The sequence below is a fragment of the Macrotis lagotis genome, chromosome 7 (assembly GCF_037893015.1).
Source record: "Macrotis lagotis isolate mMagLag1 chromosome 7, bilby.v1.9.chrom.fasta, whole genome shotgun sequence".
NCBI classification, from domain to species: domain Eukaryota; kingdom Metazoa; phylum Chordata; class Mammalia; order Peramelemorphia; family Peramelidae; genus Macrotis; species Macrotis lagotis.
Genome location: NC_133664.1, coordinates 221,961,513 through 221,982,508, shown reverse-complemented (window position 1 = coordinate 221,982,508; position 20,996 = coordinate 221,961,513). Strand labels below are relative to the sequence as shown.

At 37.2% G+C, this 20,996-nt stretch overlaps 1 protein-coding gene across 4 annotated transcripts in view; it reads left to right on the top strand.

Moving 5' to 3' along the window:
- Window positions 1-14,439: 14,439 nt before the first annotated feature.
- The window catches only part of ADIPOR2 (adiponectin receptor 2), a 77,176-nt gene continuing 70,619 nt past the window's right edge, over window positions 14,440-20,996 (top strand). For 2 of the 4 annotated variants that reach the window (XM_074194993.1, XM_074194994.1), the window contains exon 1: window positions 14,440-14,671. The gene's annotated coding sequence lies outside the window, so the exon portion shown is untranslated. Of the gene's footprint in view, window positions 14,672-15,642; window positions 15,770-20,996 lie in introns of those variants that run through there. The other 2 variants (XM_074194991.1, XM_074194992.1) reach the window with 1 other exon arrangement.

Below are 20,996 nucleotides of genomic sequence, written 5' to 3'. Positions count from 1 at the left end.
ACATATATATTTGCTGACATTATCCATCTGGGAAAAGGATTCTTATTTTAATGATATGGTTTGCATGAAAGTCAATAGTTGGGATATGACTGTGATCCTGTGTAACTAATAATTATATATCTACTCCATTGCATGATTCATTGCTCCACTATATTAGTGAATATGACCAATACTTAAATGACTAATGTGTGCTTAATGTTTACAACTGCTTTGTTAGGTGCTTAACTACTGTCATTATGGGTTAGTATTTTGAAAACATGGAAGTTGAATGTGAAATTATTAAGGTTCTTGTCCTTCATTATCAAAGAAAACCAAATGACATCACTGTTTGAGACAAGTTAGTGTGTCTGACTATGGCTGATTAGACCAATATGAGATCGGAATGTTCTCCCACAGGTTGGGCACAAAAAAGTCCATTTGAATACCTGGGGTGAGTACACTAAACTTACATATGTCACATTTCCTTTGAGCTATTTCAATTCTGCCTTCCTCATAGAGCCCAGCACCCCAACGAGGGCATACCATGCTGGGCAGTCCTATGCCAGTGTCTCTCAAGCTGTATAATCAATTCTAAAGTTCTTCAATGTTCTTCAATTATTATATAATGGTCATGAAGGTTCATAGAGGACTATTGGTGTTTGAAGTAGACCCTGTGTTTGAAGCTAAACATATTACAAAATCAGTAAAGGAAAGATTTAAAAAATTGGAGAACTGTACATAAGAGCAAAAAGAGGTCAGGAACTTCCCTAAGGATATAGTCTGTAACTTACCAGACCCAACTGATCATTCAAATTTTAGTGTGGAACCAGGGACCTGAGAATAGACTTTACAAACTTCCTTTTGAGGAGTACCCAATAATTTTAGAGAATCTGGATCAATCAATTTATCTCTCTCTCTCTCTCTCTCTCTCTCTCTCTCACACACACACACACACACACACACACACACACACACAAAGATCCTTTCTTTTGCTTCTCCAAAACTTCCTGGAAAAACTTAGAGAAAACAATGGGACAGGGGTTGGAGATACAGAATTCAGTTTGCCATCTGAAAGAAAAAACAGCCTGTGGTCATCTTGACACAGGCATATCTCAGGAAGCCAAGAAGCAGATCCTGTGTTCTTGACTAGGACCAAGGAGTCCTTAGGAAGCAAGGAAAAGGACTAAATCAGAAACCTATCTTCCCTGCACATCTGTCCAGGACCACAGGGTGGGAGTGAGATATGTATCAGTCATCATTTGGCTCCAGGCTAATAATTATGACCAGAGGTTGGGATGATAGGATGGGACAAATTCCAATTGTGCCCAGGACCTTCAAAGTACCTGGAACCTGGCACAGGGCAGGTTTTTGTTACATCCTTTTCCTTAGCCTAGGAGGGGGGAGCCTCTATTTAGACTTGCCTCTGAAAGCCTGTCTCTTCTACACTGGTGCCAGTATAAGGTGGTGTTCTTTTTTTTTTTACTTTCTCATTGGCATATATTGCAATCTGCTCCCCTATATGAATTCTTCATCTTCTTTATACTTTTATAACAGTGTGATTTATCCAGCTTTTCTCCAATCATTGGGCATGTGGTTTCCTTTTTACATTTTTACTGTTATCATGTGGCACTTTTAAAAGCTCTCTATTCATGTTCTTTATCTGCTTATCTATCAGGGAATGACTTTGAACCTTTTTAATTTGTGTCAATTCCCTATCAATTTAAGTTATATTTTGGGGGTTTTTTTGTTTCTGTGAGGCAATGCCGTTAATTGACTTATGCATCACACAATTAGGAAAATCAAGTGTCTGATGTTCAAATTCGAACTCAGGCGCTCCAGACTCCAGGGCCAGTGCTCTATCCATTATGACCCCTTAGGTCATATTTTTATCAGAATTTAATGCAAAGTTGTTTTCCTCAGTCTGTAACTTTTCTTTTTATTTTGACTGCATTGAATTTATTTATGCAAAAGTTTTAAAATTTTATACTACAAAAGTGTCTATTTTGATATTTTATATGCCATTAAAAAATTAAGAAATTCATCCAAAAGAAGAAAATAAATCAGTAACTTGATAACTTGCTTGATTCAAATCTCATTGAAAAACTATGGCATATAATTAAGATGAATTGTTCATCAAAATATACTTCATGCAGTTTCTTGGCATGTTCTTCATAATTTCTTAATTGTAGCTCTATCCATGTCAGATAAAGAAGATAAGTCAAAATCTTGTGAACTTAGTGCCAAATTATGCAAAACAAGTAATTGTAGCAAAAGGAGGACATATCGCAAATTGTAAGTGTTTTTTAACAATGTAAAAAATTGTCAGGTTTTTTCAAATGTCAACAAACTTAATTATTTTGTCCCATTCCAAGTAATTCACATACTAATGATTTTTTAAATGCTATTTTATTTTGTTCAATTACATGCAAAGGTAGTTTTCAAAATTTATCTTTTGGTAAGCTTTTGAGTTTCACATTTTCTACCTCCCTCCCTCTGCTTTCCACTCCCCATGACAACAAATAATCTGATAGAGATTAAACATGTACAAATTATGATTGATATATTTCCATTTTAGTCATGTTGTGAAAGAAACCTCAGAGCTAAAGGGAAAAAAAAACCTGAGAAAAAGAAAAAAACTATAAAACAAATGATTCGGTTGGCATTTAGATTCCGTAGTCTTTTCCTCTGGATGTGGATGGCATTTTCCATCATAATAATTAGAATTGTCCTTGATTACTGAAGTGCTGAGAGGAGCTAAGACCATTATAGTTGATCATCACATAATGTTGTTGTTAATGTTGTGTGGGATAAAAATTCACTTAAAAAAATAGAGAGAGAGACTCCTCTGAGCAAAAAGAAAAAGGTTATTTTGGCTTTTGTTGAGAGAAGGGCACACGCCAAGTCTCACAAAGGTAGTGAAGATCATGGAGCTACCCCAAATTGACAGTCAAGCAAGATTATATGGCCTAAAGTTAGTCTTCAGAGTTGCATTCTACTTGTGAAAATCTACCCCAGCAACAAAGAAAAGATTGAAAGGTTTTCATAAAATATTACCTCATTATCCAGATGGTAAGAAGATCACAAAAACTTAATGACCTTCTATGTCTATCTAAGTGAAATAATGTCTGAGTATGCAAGGTCTTTTACTATCCTCCTAGCCAGTAAAAATAGTCTTATCATCAAACAAAAGGCTTATGAGCTTCTTTGGAATGCAAGGTTTTTCTCATGGGAAAAAGTCTACTATCATTCTAGTAGTCTTATCAAAAGTTAGGAGAGTGAGCCACTAGGGGCTTTCCTCTAGAAATAGTTTCAGAATAATAGTTTGTTCTTTCTTTAATATTTCTTAACCCTGAGAGGACTTCACTAGGAATAATAACCCTAAGAAGGTTTTATTGGGAAAATTCCATTCAATGTGAACAAAGTTCTGGTTCTGCTCATTTCACTCAACATCATCAATTCATGTAAGACTTTCTAGGCTTTTTTGAAGTCTGTTTGCTCATTCAATGTACCATAGGCATCCCCTTATTTTCTAATACTCTGCCATTACAGAAATGACTTGCTATAAGTATTTTTTGTACATGTAGGTCTTTCCTCCTTTTTTATGATCTCTTTGGGATATAGACCTAGAAGTGGTATTACAGGATCAAATGATATGCATGGTTTGATCAGTTTAAAACTCTACCAACAGTGCAATAGTGTTACTTTTTTCCCCACATTCCTCTCCAATATTGATCATTTTTCTTTTCTGCATATTAGCCAATCTTATAGGTGTGAGGTGGTACCTTAGAGTTGTTTTTATATGACTTTATAGCTTTAATTTTTTCATCTGAAAACTGCCAGTTCATATCCTTTGACCATTTATCACTTGGGGATGACTTATATTCTTGTAAATTTTCCTTAGTTCTCTATAAATTTTAGAAAAGAATTTTTTTTAACAGAAACACTAGCTGTGAAAATAGTTTTCCAACTTTCTATAATCTTGGTTACATTGATTTTATTTGTGTAAAACCTTTTAAATGAAATATAATTAATATTATCCATTTTCCATTTAATGATGTTCTCATGGAACTTTTTTTTTGGGGGGGGGGGAGGAGTTAAGTGGCTTACCCAAGGCCAGACAGCTAGGTTATTATTAAGTATCTGAGGCTGGATTTGAAGCCAGGTACTCCTGATTCCAGGGCCAGTGCTCTATCCACTGCATCACCTAGGCAACCCTAATGATGTTCTCTATCTGTTATTTGGTCATAAACTTCTCCCCTCTTCATAGATTTGACAGAAGCACTATTCCTTGTTTTTCTAATTGGCTTATGGTTTCACTGTTTCTATTTAAATCCTGTACACATTTTGACCATCTAATGGTATTGATACCAGTGATTTTTATACGTTTGTTTTGTTTTTTTAGGTTTTTGCAAGGCAAACGGGGTTAAGTGGCTTGCCCAAGGCCACACAGCTAGGCAATTATTAAGTGTCTGAGACCGGATTTGAACCCAGGTACTCCTGACTCTAAGGCCGGTGCTTTATCCACTATGCTGCTCTGTCCCAAAATCTTAACTTTTAAAATCAGTTTTTTATTATAAATTTAGCAAACATCAACATAAAATATCAATGTATAAGGAACATGGAAATATTATATATGAAACTGTGGATCTCTTTTATGTACAGTTTGTTTTCCATAAAAGAATGTATTTTGAAGACATTTATTTAAAGACTTGTGTCTCTCATCTTTGTTCATAGTCAGCTCAATTCCACTTATGATCATCACTAGAAAGTTTTGTTCTGTTCTGTTTCTAATTTGCAATGGTTTGTCTATCCTTGGGCAACCTAAGGATTGTTCTCTTCCCCCACCCTCACAAAAAGGGCTCTCAACTTATTGATAATGAATATAGTTTGAACACCCAAGCTTTTCTAAAAAAATTATTTATTTTGAATTTTACAATTTTTCCCCTAATCCTGCTTCCCTCCTTCCACCCCCCCCAACAGATGGCAGTCTGTTAGTCTTTACATTGTTTCCATGGTTTACATTGATCTAATTTGAATGTGATGAGAGAGAGAAATCATATCCTTAAGGAAAAAAATAAAGTATAAGAGATAGCAAAATTACATAATAAGATAACTTTTTTTAAAAATTAAAGGTCTTTGGTTTGTTCAAACTCCACAGTTTTTCTAGACTTCTTTCTCTGGATACAAAGGTGTAGTTACGGCTCTAGAGTTAGACATTCTGGAGAATGAAGTCAAGTGAGCTTTAGGAAGCGCTGCTAACAATAAGGCTAGAGGAATTGATCGAATTCCAGTTTAGTTACTTAGAATCCTAAAAGAGGCTGCCATTAAAGTGCCATCCTCAGTATGCCATTTAATTTGGAAAACTCAGCAGTAGTCACTGGACTGGAAAAAAAAAGATTAGTTTGCATGCCAATCATAAAGAAGGTCAATGCCAAAGAATGTTCAAATTACTCAACAATTGTACTCATTTCAGATACCAGCAAGGTTATGCTTGAGATTCTGCAAGCTAGGTTTCAGCAATATGTAAACTGAAAATTGTCAGAGAGGCAGGCAGGAGAACCTGAGTTCAAGTCTGATCTCAAATATTTGACACTTTACTAGCTGTGTGTGTCCCTGTGCAAGATATGTACACCAGTTGCCTTTCAAAAAAAAAAAGAGAATTATCAGAAGAGCAGACTGATTGGATTATGAAGAAAGCAAGAGAATTCCAGAAAAAAACATCTACTTCTCCTTCACTGATTATCCTAAAGCTTCTGACTATATAGATCATAATGAAGTGTGGCAAGTCCTCAAAGAGATGATAGTACTAGATTATTTTACCTCTCTCCTGGAGAACTTGTACATGGGTCAAGAAGCAATAGTTAGAACCAAACATGCAACAATTGATTGGTTTCAGATTGAGAAAGGAGACATATACAAATCTGTATATTGCCTCCCTATTTATTTGATTTATATGAAGAATAAATCTTGTGAAATGCTAGGCTGAATGATTCTAAAGTCAGAATAAAGACTCCTAGAAGAAATTTTAACAATCTTGGATTTGTTAATGATACCACTCAGATGGCAGAATGTGAAGATGATTAAGAAGTCTCTTGATAAGGGTGAAAGAGGAGCTGGCTTGAAACTTAACATTAAAAAAAAGCAACTAAGATCTTGGCAACTGGTCGCATTACTTGCTGACAATCAGAGGGAGAAGAAATGGAAGTAGTGTCAGATTTTATATTCTTGAGCTCAGAGATCAATACAGATGGTGACTACAGTCATGAAATGAAAAGATGCTTGCTCTTGGATGGCAAACCTGAACAGCCTACTAAAAAGCAGAGACATCACTTTGCCACCAAAGGTCTGTAATATTCAAAGCTATGATTTTCCCAGTATTAATGTGTGGCTGTGAGAATTGGACCATAATACTTTGCTGAGCACCACAGTATTGATGCTTTAGAATTTGATATATGAGAAGACTTTTGAGTAGTAAGAGTAAGAAATAAGAAGAGTAAGAAAGTAAGAAGTAAGAAGAGCAAATTAGTCAAGATAAATTAATTCAAACTTTCCACTGGAAGGTTAAATATTGAAGTTGAAGATTAAATACTTTGGTCACATAATGTGAGAACAAGGACTCATTGGAAAAGACCTTGATGTTGGGAAAGATTGAAGGTAAAAGGAGAGAGGGATGGTAGAGGATGAAATGGAAAGAAAGTGCTATGGAAGTATCAAACATAAACTTGGATAGACTTTGAGAGATGGTGAAGGATATAAAGGCCTGCTGTGCCCTGATCCATGAGATCACAAAGAAGAACAAATGATAAAAATATCTTTTGTACATATATTAATTCCACGTGTATCTTGGATATTAGAAATCGCTGTAAAGATTTATGTACAAAACTATTTCAATTTTATGTAATCAAAATTGTCCCTCTCTATCCCAGGAACTTTCTAATTTACTTTTTTTTTAAGGTTTTTGCAAGGCAAATAGAGTTAAGTGGCTTGCCCAAGGTCACACAGCTAGATAATTATTGTGTCTGAGATCAGATTTGATCCGGCCTCAGACACTTAATAATAATTACCTAGCTGTGTGGTCTTGGGCAAGTCACTTAACCCCATTTGCCTTGCAAAAGAAACCTTTAAAAAAAAGAGAGATCAGATTTGAACTCAGGTACTCCTGACTCCAGGGTCCGTGCTCTATTCACTGCCTCACCTAGCCACCCCTCTAATTTACTTTCGATATGACCTTTTACTTTTGGGTCAGGTATCCTTTTGTGTATTATGATACAGTATAAATTCTTGTAGGTGGTTTTCCAATTTTCCTATTAGCTTTGTCAAAAATAGGAATTACTGTAGTAGTTGATGTTATTGAGTATATTAGACAGATTTAACACAGATTTTAATTACTTAATCTGTTCTATTGATCAGTTTAAAATTTTTTTTAATTAATTTTTTTTTTGAACTTTATTTTTCCTCTAATCTCGCTTCCCTCCCCCACCCCCCACAGAAGGCAGCTTGATAGTCTTTACATTGTTTCCATGCTATACATTGATCAAAATTGAATGTGTTGAGAGAGAAATCATATCCTTAAGGAAAAAACAAAATATAAGAGACAAGAAAATTACATAATAATATAACTTTTTTTTTTTAAATTAAAGGTAATAGTCTTTGGTCTTTGTTTAAACTCCACAATTCTTTTTTTGGCTACAGATGGTATTCTCCATGGCAGATACTCTAAAATTCTCCCTGATTGTGGCACTGATGAAATGAGCAAGTCCATTTAGATTGTTCATCAGGTTTTTTTTTTTTTTAGGTTTTTTGCAAGGCAAATGGGGTTAAGTGGCTTGCCCAAGGCCACACAGCTAGATAATTATTAAGTGTCTGAAAATGGATTTGAACTCCAGGGCCAGTGCTCTATTCACTGTACCACCTAGCTACCCCTGATCAGTTTTTTTTTAGCAAGTATCAAATAGTTTTGAGATGATTGCTTTATAATTTGAGACCTGATAATTTTGGCTTCTTTTTTCCTAATTTTTTTCATTATTTCCCTTGAGATTGTTGACTTTTGTTCCTCCAGATGAATCTTATTATTTTGTCTATTCTATAAAGTAACAGTTTGGCAAAGTACTAATATATACATTATCATATTTGTTACTTAATAGTTTTCAGTAGTTTTCTTGCCAAAGATTCAGTAGTGGTTTGCCATTTCCTTTGTTAATTCATTTTATAAATGAGGAAACTGAGGATTAAGTGATGTTCTAAGCATCACATAGCTAGTAGGTGTCTGAGACCACATATGAACTCAGGAAGATGAGTCTTTCTTATTCTAGGCCTAGCACTCTATCCACTATGCTTCTTAGCTCCCCTTTTATTATATATTAGCATGACCCTACCAAGAAGCAATCAATATCTCTCCAAATACTGTCTACCTTTACTTCTGTAAAGAGTATTTGGTAAATTCCTGAATGTGTCTTAGTAGGTAGATTCCCAGATTTTAATGTTATCTTGAATAAAATTTCTTTTGGCATCTCTTCCTGCTAGATTTTCTTGGTAATTACAAACTATATAGAAGGCTGATGACTTTCCTGGGTACGAGATATTTGAATGTTAATAAATGTCACTGTCATGTAATCTCTAAATAGCAGCACAACAAATAATAATAGTATACAAATCTACTTGTGATATATGGTAATATAGCTATTGTTTTAAGTACTTATTGTGGCACATATTTCCTTAATTTTTTTCCTTAAAATAAATTTAATGGGCAAATTTATGTATTTTTTCAACAAATGCATGATTCTGACTTGTTTTTCAAAATATTCTGTTCCCTACTGATTTCCATCTGTTTTCCCTAGTTCCCCAGTTAAGCACTGACTTTGTGTTTTTCTAATGTGCTGGTTTTTAGAGGGCCTTATATTCAATGTTGTGAAAAAATCTAAGGGACTTGTCAGAAATTAAATAATGACTCAGTACCAAAGTCAGTAATATTACTCCTATTCTAGCACTCATTTCCCTGAGCTAGGCTGCCTAAACTTTGTACTGCTAATGCAGTTATAAGTGCTTATATTAAATGTCTTCAGACTGAAAAATGACATATTTCTTGGGGAAAAAATGAGAATTTATATGGCATGATGGATTTAAATGGTTAGAAATCTACAATATATGGACCTTCAAACTTAGCATAATTATGATTTTTTAATATGGCTATTGAATGTCATTGATTGTATTGTATGTATATGACTATATGTCATATACACTGGAATAGAAATATTTACCTTAATTCTAGTATTTTTGTCAGACTGTTAGATCACTAGCAAGGCACTAAACCCTACTGGGGCAGCTAGGTGGCTCAGTGGATAGAGCACTGGTCTCAGAGTCAAGAGGATGGGAGCTTGAATGCAGTCTCAGACAATTGTCACTTACTTTACATGCGACCTTGAGCAAGTCACTTAACCCTGATTACCTCACATCCGGGGTCATCTCCAGTCATCCTAATTCTTATTTGGCCTCTGGACCCAGAAGGTTCTGGAGGAGAAAGTGAGACAGGTGACTTAGCACTCCTCACTCAAATCCAATTCATGTGCTTATCATGGTATCACCTTCCTGAGGTCATGATCTTCAAGAATAAAGGACAAATATGGAACACTATTGTTCTATTAGAAACTAGGAGGGACGGAATTTCAGGGAAGCCCGGAGAGATTTGCATGAACTGATAAAGAGTGAGATGAGCAGAAGCAGAAAAACACTGTATACTCTAACACCAACATGGGGGTGATGTTAAACCTTGAAGGACTTGCTCATTCCATCAGTGAAACAATAGGGAACAATTTTGGGCTGTCTACAAAGGAGATTGCCATCTGTATCTAGATAAAGAGCCATAGAATTTGAGGAAAGTTCAAGGACTATTCCCTTTAATTTAGAAAAAAATACCAGATATCTTATTGTCTGATCTTGTTACCTCTTAGACTTCTTGTCTCTTCCTTAAGGATATGATTTCTCTCTCATCACACTCAGTTTGGATAAATGTACAACATGGTAACAAAGTAAAGACTGACAGATTGCTTTGCATGGGGGAGTGGGGGGTGGCAAGTAAGATTGGGGGGGAAATTGTAAAATTCAAATAATATCTTTAATAAAAATAAATTTAAAAAAAGAATAAAGGACAAAAACACCACACCACTGAATCTAAGTGCTTTAGAGGTCAATGGATTCGCTAAAAGTTAACTATTTGTTAAATATTTTCAAGGGGGCAATCATAGGAATTGGTCAGGCATTTAATTTTAATGTCTAACTTTCTGGTTTCTCATTTCCAATTTATATAAAAGTTTCAATTGTGAGATGGTACTGAATTTTAAAAAACCCTAACAGATTTTAATTACTGGTTAATAATGAATTTTAAAATAACTTCATTAATTTTGATTAATTTTCATTTCATAGGAAAACAAGAAGCAGAAAATAATTTAAATATTCCTACTTTCCCATTTAAGGAAGGAATAAGCATTTTTTAGGTACCTATTATGTGCCAGAGATTATGTTAAGTTTTTTTTACAAATATTATCTCATTTGATCTTAAAAACAACCCTAGTGGGTAGCTGCACTTTTTAACCTCCATTTTCCAGTTAAAGAAACTGAGGCAGAGGTTAAGTGATTTATTTGTTCAGGGTCACATAGCTACTAAGAATCTGAGGCTGGATTTAATTTCAGCTCTTCCTGACTCTGGCTCTAGCATTATACTGTGCCTCCTAGCTGCCCAAGTGACATTGTGATTAATTACTTCTATAAATTTTGTTTTTTATAGTAGAGTTTCTCTACCTATCACTATCAAAATACCAAAAAAAGAAGATTGAAATTCTAAAATATTTCCTGTCCTGCTTTTCCTTTCCTGAAGAGAACAGCAATGTCAATACAGTGTGAGAAAAGGTTCACCATCAAAATGGAGGCAACTGGGATTCAATAGAATGAAAAGTATAGAATTTCTATAGAATTCCTTCTAAGGATATCCATTTAAAAGATAACAAACAAGGTATAGGGGCCAAATGAAGTACAGCAAACATTTAGTTGATGTTTTTCCATCTGTATGATATGATTACTATATCATAGACCAATTGCTCTAGAGAATTCCTAAATCCAATAGTATCCTTTTTGGACAGCTACCAATTAACTTACTGTATTTACAGAGGACTATGGACTTATTAGTGGATGCTAGATATTTCCTTGATTTTTTCCCCTTAAAATAAACTTAACAGTCAATTAATATTTTTAATAAATTGCATGATCCTACTTGTTTCTGAAAATACTTTGTTCCTCATTGATTTCTGTGTAGGATAAAGTTTTGAGATTTCTTCAGTAAAATATTACAGATTTAATCTGATTAGCTATGTGTCCCTCCTCCCTTGACAAAGCAAACTTCTGGGATATTGTTGAAGAGTCAACTGACTTCATCTTATCTGTGGATGTCTAGAGAATCATTCAATTCCTGGGACTAAAGAGATAATCTGGTTTCACTTTGAATTTTATGTTCTTTTCCCTAGATTAGTTTGCTTTGTTTGAATTCTGTGCCCCTTTCCCTAGGGTAGTTTTCATATTTAGATTGCAAAACCTTATTCCACATTAATGAGGGTGGGTCAGTTGGGGGGGGGGATCTCATTGGGATAAATGTGATTCTTGAACCTTTCACTTTTGCCTCAATCTCTCTAACTGATTGTGGCCCATTTCTCCAGAAACGAATAAAGCCTTCTCTTCATACCTTGAGAGATCTCTGAAATTTATTTAAGTGGCATTTGTCCCACACAATTTCCATCTATTTCCCCTAGTCCCCCCTTTTTTAAAAAAAATTGAATTTGTGTTCTGGATTCATTGATTTGGATTAACTTCTATGAATTGGAAGTCGAATCCTGTTTTTGATAATGAATTTCATTAGTGATTATTCTGCAGTTGTGGGCAGAATTAACCTGCAAGGTAACAAGGTTGAAATGGCTTATTAAGTGCTTATTATGTGCTGAAGATACAAAAAGAAGCAAAAAATCTAGTTCCTATACTAAAGGAATTTACATTCTAAAGGGGGTTGGAAGGTGGTAGTAGGGGAACAGAGAAGGGGTACTCATCCAGGTTGGAAGGGAATCAAATCTAGTCAGCTTGGGTCCTATTCCCAAATGGAGACCCTGAAAGAAACTCACCAATGTGAAAAGAAGGCAGGTATGTAGGTTTGAAGACCTCAGGCATTGGAGGAAGTTCTGGGGTGAGACACCATGACTCATGCTGGCAAAGTCTTTAAAAACAGGGAAGGGGATGAAACATGGCCTATCTGGGTCTCTCCTATGATGTTCAGAAAGTCAGAGAGGCATAGTTTCTGGATAATTAATCATTTTTTATTAATAATAATAATTAATAATTATCATAAAATGAGTCAGTAATACTCTTGAATGCCAAAGAGTAGCCATGGTTACGGGCTCACTGTTTATATGCCCTTGGAAGAGTGGGTGTTCTTTAGGGTGATTAAGTTAATGAGAGAAAGTAAAGTATAATGAGAAGTGGACTTATTTCAATGAAGGTCTTAAACACTAGACACCAAAATCTTGGTCAAAGAGACTTATCAATTTCCATATCACCTGTTTTATAAAAAAGGAGAATCTGCATTTCCCCAAACCTGCTGGGGAATAAACACAATGAGCAGGAACTCAACCATTTGTTTAAACTTAGAATAGCTTTACTATCTTTGATTAGATCTTAGCTTTCCTGACTTGAGTAAGTCTTTGAACAGGATTTCCCATATAGGTTGATTTCTAGATGAGGAAGTAGAAAAAGAGGGAAAATCTTGGTCCTAATTCAATAATTGGTTTTTAGAGGCTGGTTTTCAGAGGACCTTATTTTCATTGTTGTGCAAAAAAATCTAAGGAACTAGCCAGAGATTAAACGACTCAGTACCAAAGCCAGTACTATTACCCCTATCCTAGTACTCATTTCCCTAGGCTAGGCTGCCTAAACTTTGTACTAGTAGCTAATGCATTTTTTTTTTTTGCAAGGCAAATGGAGTTAAGTGGCTTGCCCAAGGCCACACATCTAGGTAATTATTAAGTGTCTGAGGCTGGATTTGAACTCAGGTACTCCTGACTCCAGGGCTGGTGCTCCATCCACTGCGCCACCTAGCCATCCCTTTGCTAATGCATTTTTAAGTGCTTATATTATTATATGTCTTCAGACTGAAAAATGACATTTCTTGGGGGAAAATGGGCATTTATGTGGTATGAAGAATCTAAATGGTTAGAGATATGCTTTTTATGAGCCATCAAACTCAGCATAATTATGTTTTTATCAACATAGCCACTGAATATCATTGATTTTTTTGGGGGGGGTACTTTTACTGGAATATAACCATATAACTTAATTTACTGTTTAGCTATAAAGAGAATAATCATTTATCACGTTTCTGTTCAGTGGTCTAAAAATTAGCCTACACTTTGGCACTTTTTAAACCTCAAAGAGGGGGTTTGCTCCTAGAAACTCTGCCCCATGGCAATTGGTTGCCCTTAGGTATAAGATAGCATGTAGGGTTGAAGAAAATGTTATAAGAACAGGGCTATAGTCAACATCTCAGATGACAAGCTATGTGGTCATCATGTCTGATGATTTTAGAGAATCATTACTGTGAAAACGAAGTTTTTTTTTTTTTTTTTTTTTTTTTAGGATTTTGCAAAGCAAATGGGGTTAAGTGGCTTGCCCAAGGCCACACAACTAGGTAATTATTAAGTGTCTGAGAGCGAATTTGAACTCAGGTACTCCTGACTCCAGGGCTGGTGCTCTATCCACTGTGCCACCTAGCCTCCCCGAAAATGAAGTTTTGAAGGCAGGGATAAGAATCAAGGAATTGTAGGGGTTGTTAGGGTCCAAGAAAAGTCCCCAATTACGGAACAGAGACACTTGACAGGATGGAGATGCAATAGCAAGGGTTTATTAAACTAGCTCAAGCTAGGGTTCCATCTAGGACAGGGCTAGGATCCTGGAACCCCGAGTATAGTGAGGAGAGACCTTATATATTGTTCAGTAGGGGAGTTCCAAGCATCTGCTGGTTGTCTTGAGGTAGTGTGGCGTGTTATTATTGAATGGAGGTCCTCGGGGAGGTTCCCCCAGTTGCAAGGTCTGATAGATGACCAGGCAGAAACTTAGGAGCAGAATTTAGGAAAAAGTTCACAGGTTTCCACACTCAGGATCTTACAGGCATTCAGGCAAAAGTTCACGGGTTTCGATACTCAGGGTCTTACAGGGTGTACATGCATACAAATGTGTTTATAAGAACCTATTATTTTCACATGTGGATTGGTCTAAACCTTAAAAAATTCAACCACCATCTATGATACATAGTTGTTGTGGGGCCAATATATTGGAATGTATTCTATTTGCCTGGTCACACCCATGATTGTGTCACTGAGAATGTCACTGTATCCTTAAAATGATCTCCACCAAGAGGCAATAAGGAAATAAGTTCTGACTGACAGTGTCAACTATCTGCTTACAAGAATTCAGAGAAGAACAGAGAATTTAGTGAATAAAGTGCATTCTTTATAATAAGAAGCAGCACTCGGAACTACAGGCAGATGAAAGGATTGGACAGAGGCAGAGTTTGAATCCATTAAAAGGGCCTCCAGTAGAACCGGTGTTGAGATTGTTACAGTGGGAAGAGGTCATCTACTGGGAACTCGAGGACTATTTTACTGTAAGTATACATATCTTTTTCTCTCTAATGGGCTTAATTAAATTTGTTAAAAGAGTAGCTTTGTAAAGGCAGATTTGGAGTTAGCCTTTTCTTAGGTCCCCCTCCACCTCAAAATCTTGGCTACAAATAAACATGTTATTATAATGAGTAAACTATAATGTGTAAATAAATAATTCATGTCTTTCAAGTTTCAAGGAGGGGAATCTTTTTTTTTAAAGATTCTATTTATTTTGAGTTTTACAATGTTTCCCTAATCTTACTTCGCTTAAGGAAGGGAATGCTACAGAGGCTCCCGGGGACCCTTGCTTTAAAGGTTCATGACTTTACATTCTTCGCGCCTATTCTTTTCTAAGATTTCCAATGCCAAGGTGGATTTTTAGCTTGAAATCCAAGGGATCTCAGCGTAGGCCCCGCTGCTGAAGGCCGCTCCCCTGGGAATCGCTAAGGTCAAGGCTACGCTCTGGTCGGGGATCCGGGCTGGGGCCACCTCCTGAGTCTCAGAGACCACGAGGTTTGAGGTCCTTCTGGGGTCCCCGAAGTCCTCGTCTCTTCCAGCTCCTACTACATTCTCCCTCTCCTAGGGTGAGCGAGAACCATTCACTATGGAGACAGGGAAAACACGCTCCCCGGGCGGGCCCGCGGGCCGCCCCCTCGCATCCCCGGGCTTTCCGCTTCCGGTTGGAAGCCCGGGCTACGCGCGACCCCGCGGTCTGAGCGGGCGGGGGAGGAGGAAGGAGAGGAGAGGAGGGCGCGCGTGCTTCCTTGTTGTCGAAGAGCGTCCTCAGCCGGACCACAAGTCCCTGGATGCACTGGGGGAAGTCGTGAGCTTGGGAAAGCCAGGACTTCCGGCTTCAGGTGGCGCGTCTGCGTCCCCGGCGCCGCCGTATTGGCCCGGGAGATCTCGTGCGGCGGCGGCGGCGGCGGCGGCGGCGCGGCGGCGGCGCGGCGGCGGCGCGGGCGCGGGCGCGGGCGCGGTTTGGCTGGAGCGGGTAGCGGCCGGAGCGGGTTCTACCCCCTTCCCTCCTCCGCTCCCCCTCCTTCCCCCCCTTCCCTTCCGCAGGGGCAGAGCCGGCGCAGAGAAGCGGCGACGAGTTCCGGGTGAGGGACCTCTTCCCCGACTGGGGTGACTGCAAGGAGGGGAGGGAGAGCGTTGAGAGGGAAGCAGCCTCCCCTGTCAGTCAAAAGGTCTCCCGGAGGACCGCCTGCGGTCCTCGTGGTCGGAGGCCTAAGCTCCGTTATCTTTTAATTGGGGGGGCTTGTCCCACCTCCCTCCGCCCCCCACCCTCCGGAGCTCAGTACCGCTTCCCATCCTAAGCTCTTGGTGCCCCGACTCGTCTCCTAAAGACGCTTTGTTTACTTTTGTTACATTTCCCCGATTTTGGGGTGCCTTTGTTTACGTTTGTGAGCCGCTGACACGATCTTTCCCGAGTTCCTCCCGTCCCATCTTTGAAGCTCCGGAGAACCCTTGACACACTGAGACCACTTAAGAGCGAGCGGGTGCTTGGAGCTCTCTTTCTTTTGGGATTTGCTGCTTTTCTGATTTGACAGCTTTAACTTTTCTCGAATTCCATGATGAGAACCGAGTCAGAGAATTGTTTTCAATAAATCACAAAAGAGTTATATGATTTGGGTTTCCTTCAGGCATGGCTTTTCTTTATACTCGGGGTGTTCATTATCAATGCGTTTGTTAGTAGTGTTTTTCTTTCTGGTGGTACTAAGACTAGATGAATCCTGGGAGAGAAAACGATCTTTTAGAGCTACTGTGGAGTTGGAGGAAAATCGAGTTGAAAGGCTTCTAAGCCATAGATATTGTGACATGGTTCTCTTTCTCAACTATTTCTCAACTCTTTCCCCAATCATCTTCACTAGGAGCGTTTAAAAACAAATAGGGTGGGCTTGCCATGTTTTTGAGAAAGTTCCAATTCATCCTCCATCTTCCTTTCTTTCTCCCTCCCCCCATTCTCTTCCAGGAATGATTAGGGTCTTCTGAAGTTGCAACAAGGGAATAAGGTAAAGAATGGGAAGAATGGTTGCAACTTGATGTAGAAAGAGAGTGATACAATGCCTGTTTGATTTGATTTCAGGGAATAACTTGTCTCTTGTCTTTGCCATTTGGACTTTGATCCCTGTTTCCAGAAATCCAAATTTAGAAAATACTTTCACCATCTTCCACCTACCATTCCCAAGAAACCTACTGCAAGTTATAACTGATGTTTTGGGTGTTGACTTTCACTTGGGAGGCATATTCACTTTAAACTATCAGTTCTGGTCATTACCAAAGTTGGTTGCCTCTTTTCCCTTCTTTCATCACTGTCTCTAAACATAGGTAGTGACTTAGGAGTTGATTTAAAATCATCAATTTGAATGCTAAATATGGTTATTATAGTGCAAAGTGAGTTGAAACTATTTCACACACTGTTCCATGATAATTAGATTATTATAAAATTCAATGAACTGTTGAAGTGCTCTTAGAATGAAAGACTCCTTTTCTAAAAAATATTTTAAACTTAAAAGTATAGATAATTTTCAAAGGAAAGCTAAGACCAAAAAAATTCTTTCATGGTGAGTCTTCTATGGTAATTTTGAATCATAAACTGTTGTGTATTAGATACCACTGAATGTTTCTCATTAGTGCTACAAATTGCATTTACCATTTTCCAATTTAACTGTTGACTGCCTTATTAGATTAGTTCAGTCTCTTTTGCTTATTTGCTGAGGACTAAAAGAACATAATCTACCAAAAGTCTTAAATGTACAAACATTTCATTTAATTTTTTTCCTCCTTAATTGTATGTCAGCTCAAATAGGTTAATTCTTATAGTATTTGATATAATCTTGTGGTGAAATTTTCTTTTTAAAATTTTCAGAATTTAGAGCAGCCAGGTGGTGCAGTGGATAGAGCACTGGCCCCGGAATCAGAAGGACCTGAGTTCAAATCCAACCTAAGAAACGTAATAATTACCTAGCTGTGTGACCTTGGGCAAGTCACTTAGCCCCATTGCCTTGCAAAAAATAAAAAAAATAAAATTTTCAGAATTTGAAAGTTTATGAATCTTTTTCCCATAGAAAACTGACAAATTGTGATGTCTCTAATCACCTGAAACTTACGTTGGTCTGTCAGTGAGTTCTGTTTTGTTTGTCAGATTATATAATGGTACTGGGTTCTCAAGGAACTAAACTCATGATAGCAGTAATTAAAAAAAACTGTTTCATGCCTGTATATTTTGTAAATAACTATTTTGATGTTGAAAGATTTGGAAAGTATTTTACAAACATCTAACAGTTTTGTGAAGAAGATGGCTCAAGTATTATTGTCCCAATTTTATAGATGAGAAGGTTGAATCCTAGAGGTCAAGTGATTGCTAAGGTCTCCCATAGCTAGTATCAAGTTCATAATTGGATCCTGTTTTTTCTTTTTCTATGTTCATTGCTTTTTCTTATGAAACTTCATCCCTGAGTTTATACTCATTATCAGAACTGGTTGTGTGAGTCTCATTTGGGACTGTATATTAGGAAAACCATGTTACTCTTGGGTTATTACTAGCTGTGAGTTTAATAATTTAGGAAAGCAAATCACTAGAGTCCTCTCATGACCCTGTGGTGTGAGTGACTCTAGGTTCTTTAAGACTCTGCTGCTATTAGAACAGTGGATCAAACTTGGGGCTACTGTACATACACACAAACTGTACATAAACCACACATTTTTATGATTCTTTGTTCTATTAATACCTTAGTTCAAATCAGATAGGAACTACATTTTAATCTGATTCATGCTGGCATTTGGGATTGTGTGGGCCATGTGTGGCCTTGCTTTAAGTTCAACACTTCTGGCTTAGAATATGGTTAGCTATAGAATGTGAAATCTTTTGTACCGTGCCTTATTAAGTTACAGAGGAGTCATTGTGATTTGTCTTGGTGGAGGGATGATATGCTGAAAGATTTGAAAGCAAAGATCTCCTTTATGTGATTAAAAAAAAAAAACTACGGGCAGCTAGGTGGCACAGTGGATAAAGCACTGGCCCTGGAGTCAGGAGTACCTGGGTTCAAATCTGGCCTCAGACACTTAATAATTACCTAGCTGTGTGGCCCTGGGCAAGCCACTTAACCCCATTTGCCTTGCAAAAACCTAAAAAAAAATACCTAAAACAATTGTTTATAAAATCATGCAGTCTTTAAATCATAAACAATTGTTTTGGATTTGTTTTAATCACATAAAGGAAATCTTTGCTTTCATACCTTTCAGCATGTCATCCCTCCACCAACACAAATGGTAGAAAACTTGGTAGAAAAAATCTTGAGGATCATCCAGTCTAGGCTAATTTTTTTTTATAAGGCAGTGGGGTTAAGAGGCTTGCCCAAGGCCACACAGCTAGGTAATTATTAAGTGTCTGAGGCCAGATTTGAACTCAGGTACTCCTGACTCCAGGGCCAGTGCTCTATCTACTGTGCCACTTAGCCACCCCAGGATTGTTTTTTTTTTTAATACTGGTTTTAAGAATTAGGGAACTTTGGTTGCAAAAGTATCCTAGACCAGTCCTTTCAACTTGAGCAATGTTGTTGGGAAACACTGATAATTTAGCTCAACTCCTTATGTAGTCATAGATTCATTTTATGTTTTTATAGATTATTATAATAAGAAACCCTAGAGATCCATCCATTTTACAGATAGGGAAATCTGAAACCTGGAGATGTTAAATAAATTATTCTACAACCAACAATAATCTTTCAAGTATTTATTAATTGTTTACTACATATTAGGCACTGAGAATACAACAATCTACTTTCAAAGAGATTATATTCTGATGGGCGAGTTAACAGATGTATAGAGAATAAGTACAAAGTTAAATCAGGGTAGTTTGGGAGGGAAGTCACTAATTGCTGTGGAGAGGGGAGCATTCAGAGGACTTCTTGTAGAAAGTGTTACTTGAACTGAATCTCAAAAGAAAGGATTTGGGCAGCTAAGTTGTGCCAAGAGACCACTGACCTTGGAGCCAGGAAGACCTCAGTTAGATTCCAGCCTCAGATACTTGACATTAGCTGTATAACCCTGGGCAAGTCTCTTAACCCTGCTTGCCTCAAATCCAGGCAACTCCATTAGTCCATATTCGGCCACTGGACCCAGATGACTGGAGGAGAAAGTAAGACTGGTGAGTTAGTACAGCACCTCTCACTTAAATCCAGTTCATGTGCTTGTCATGGCATCATCTCCCCTGATGTCATGGTCTCGGAGAATGAAAGACAAACATCACAAAAGAAGGGATCATGGGAGTTGTGGGTCTGGAGGTAGTATATTACAGTCTGGGGAAATGTAAGAGAAGGGAAAGTCCAGTTTAGCTAGATGTGTAGGAAGGGACAAATGGAAATTTAAATTAATGTTAGCATGACACTTAAAAGCAGTATTTTTTTATCTTAGGGACATAGAGCTGGGACTTGGGGCTTCTCTTGGCTTCTTATTCTAATAACCTACCAGGGGTGCTTTCTATTACCTTTGTAAATTTGTTAATTTTCAGTTGCTTGAAGGGGTTGAGTTGTAGTGGAAAGATATATCGGTTTGACTCAAGGCTCTGCCATTCTGTTAGCTCTGTGATTGTGATTAAATCTATTAAATTAAGTTTTGTTATTGTAAAATATGGTTAATAATTCTTTACTAAAGGACTAAACAAAATATCTGTAAATCTTATCCTAGAAGGATCTTCAGGGAATCATGCGTGTTATGGAAAATTCTTTAGGAAATAGTGTGGAGATAAAGGTTATAAAATTTAATCTTTTTAAAACAAAAAAAAGGCTTTAGAAACATTTTGAGGTATAAATTTGAAATTCTGTTGCTCTCAATTTATTTTCTTATATTTGCATTCTGCCTCAGACCTATTTTCTAAAATAAGATAAAGAATACTGATTGTTATTCTTAGTAGTATTATTAGAAGTAATCAGTAGGCATTCTATTTCCCATGCAAATTTGATACATAGGGATACAGCTTTCAACAGCTGAAGAATTTTTCTGATTGGAACTTAATGGAATGTATTAGCTAAAGTGGTATTACTACTGGATATTTCAAATATACAGACAAAGGAAAGATCCTACTTTGACACATTTCCCAGTGTATATCCCTTTCTTCTCCCAGGAGCTAGTCATTATAAAAAGAGAAGAAACTGTTCAAAACTAAACCAAACATTGTAAGAAATCTGACATCATAGGCCACACCAATTGTACCTCCCCATATTTACAAGGACGAAAAAAGCTGCTTGCTTATATATCTCCGTTGAGGCCAAGATTAGTCTTTATAATTTCATAACAATTTCAACATATTCATTTCAGCATATTCAA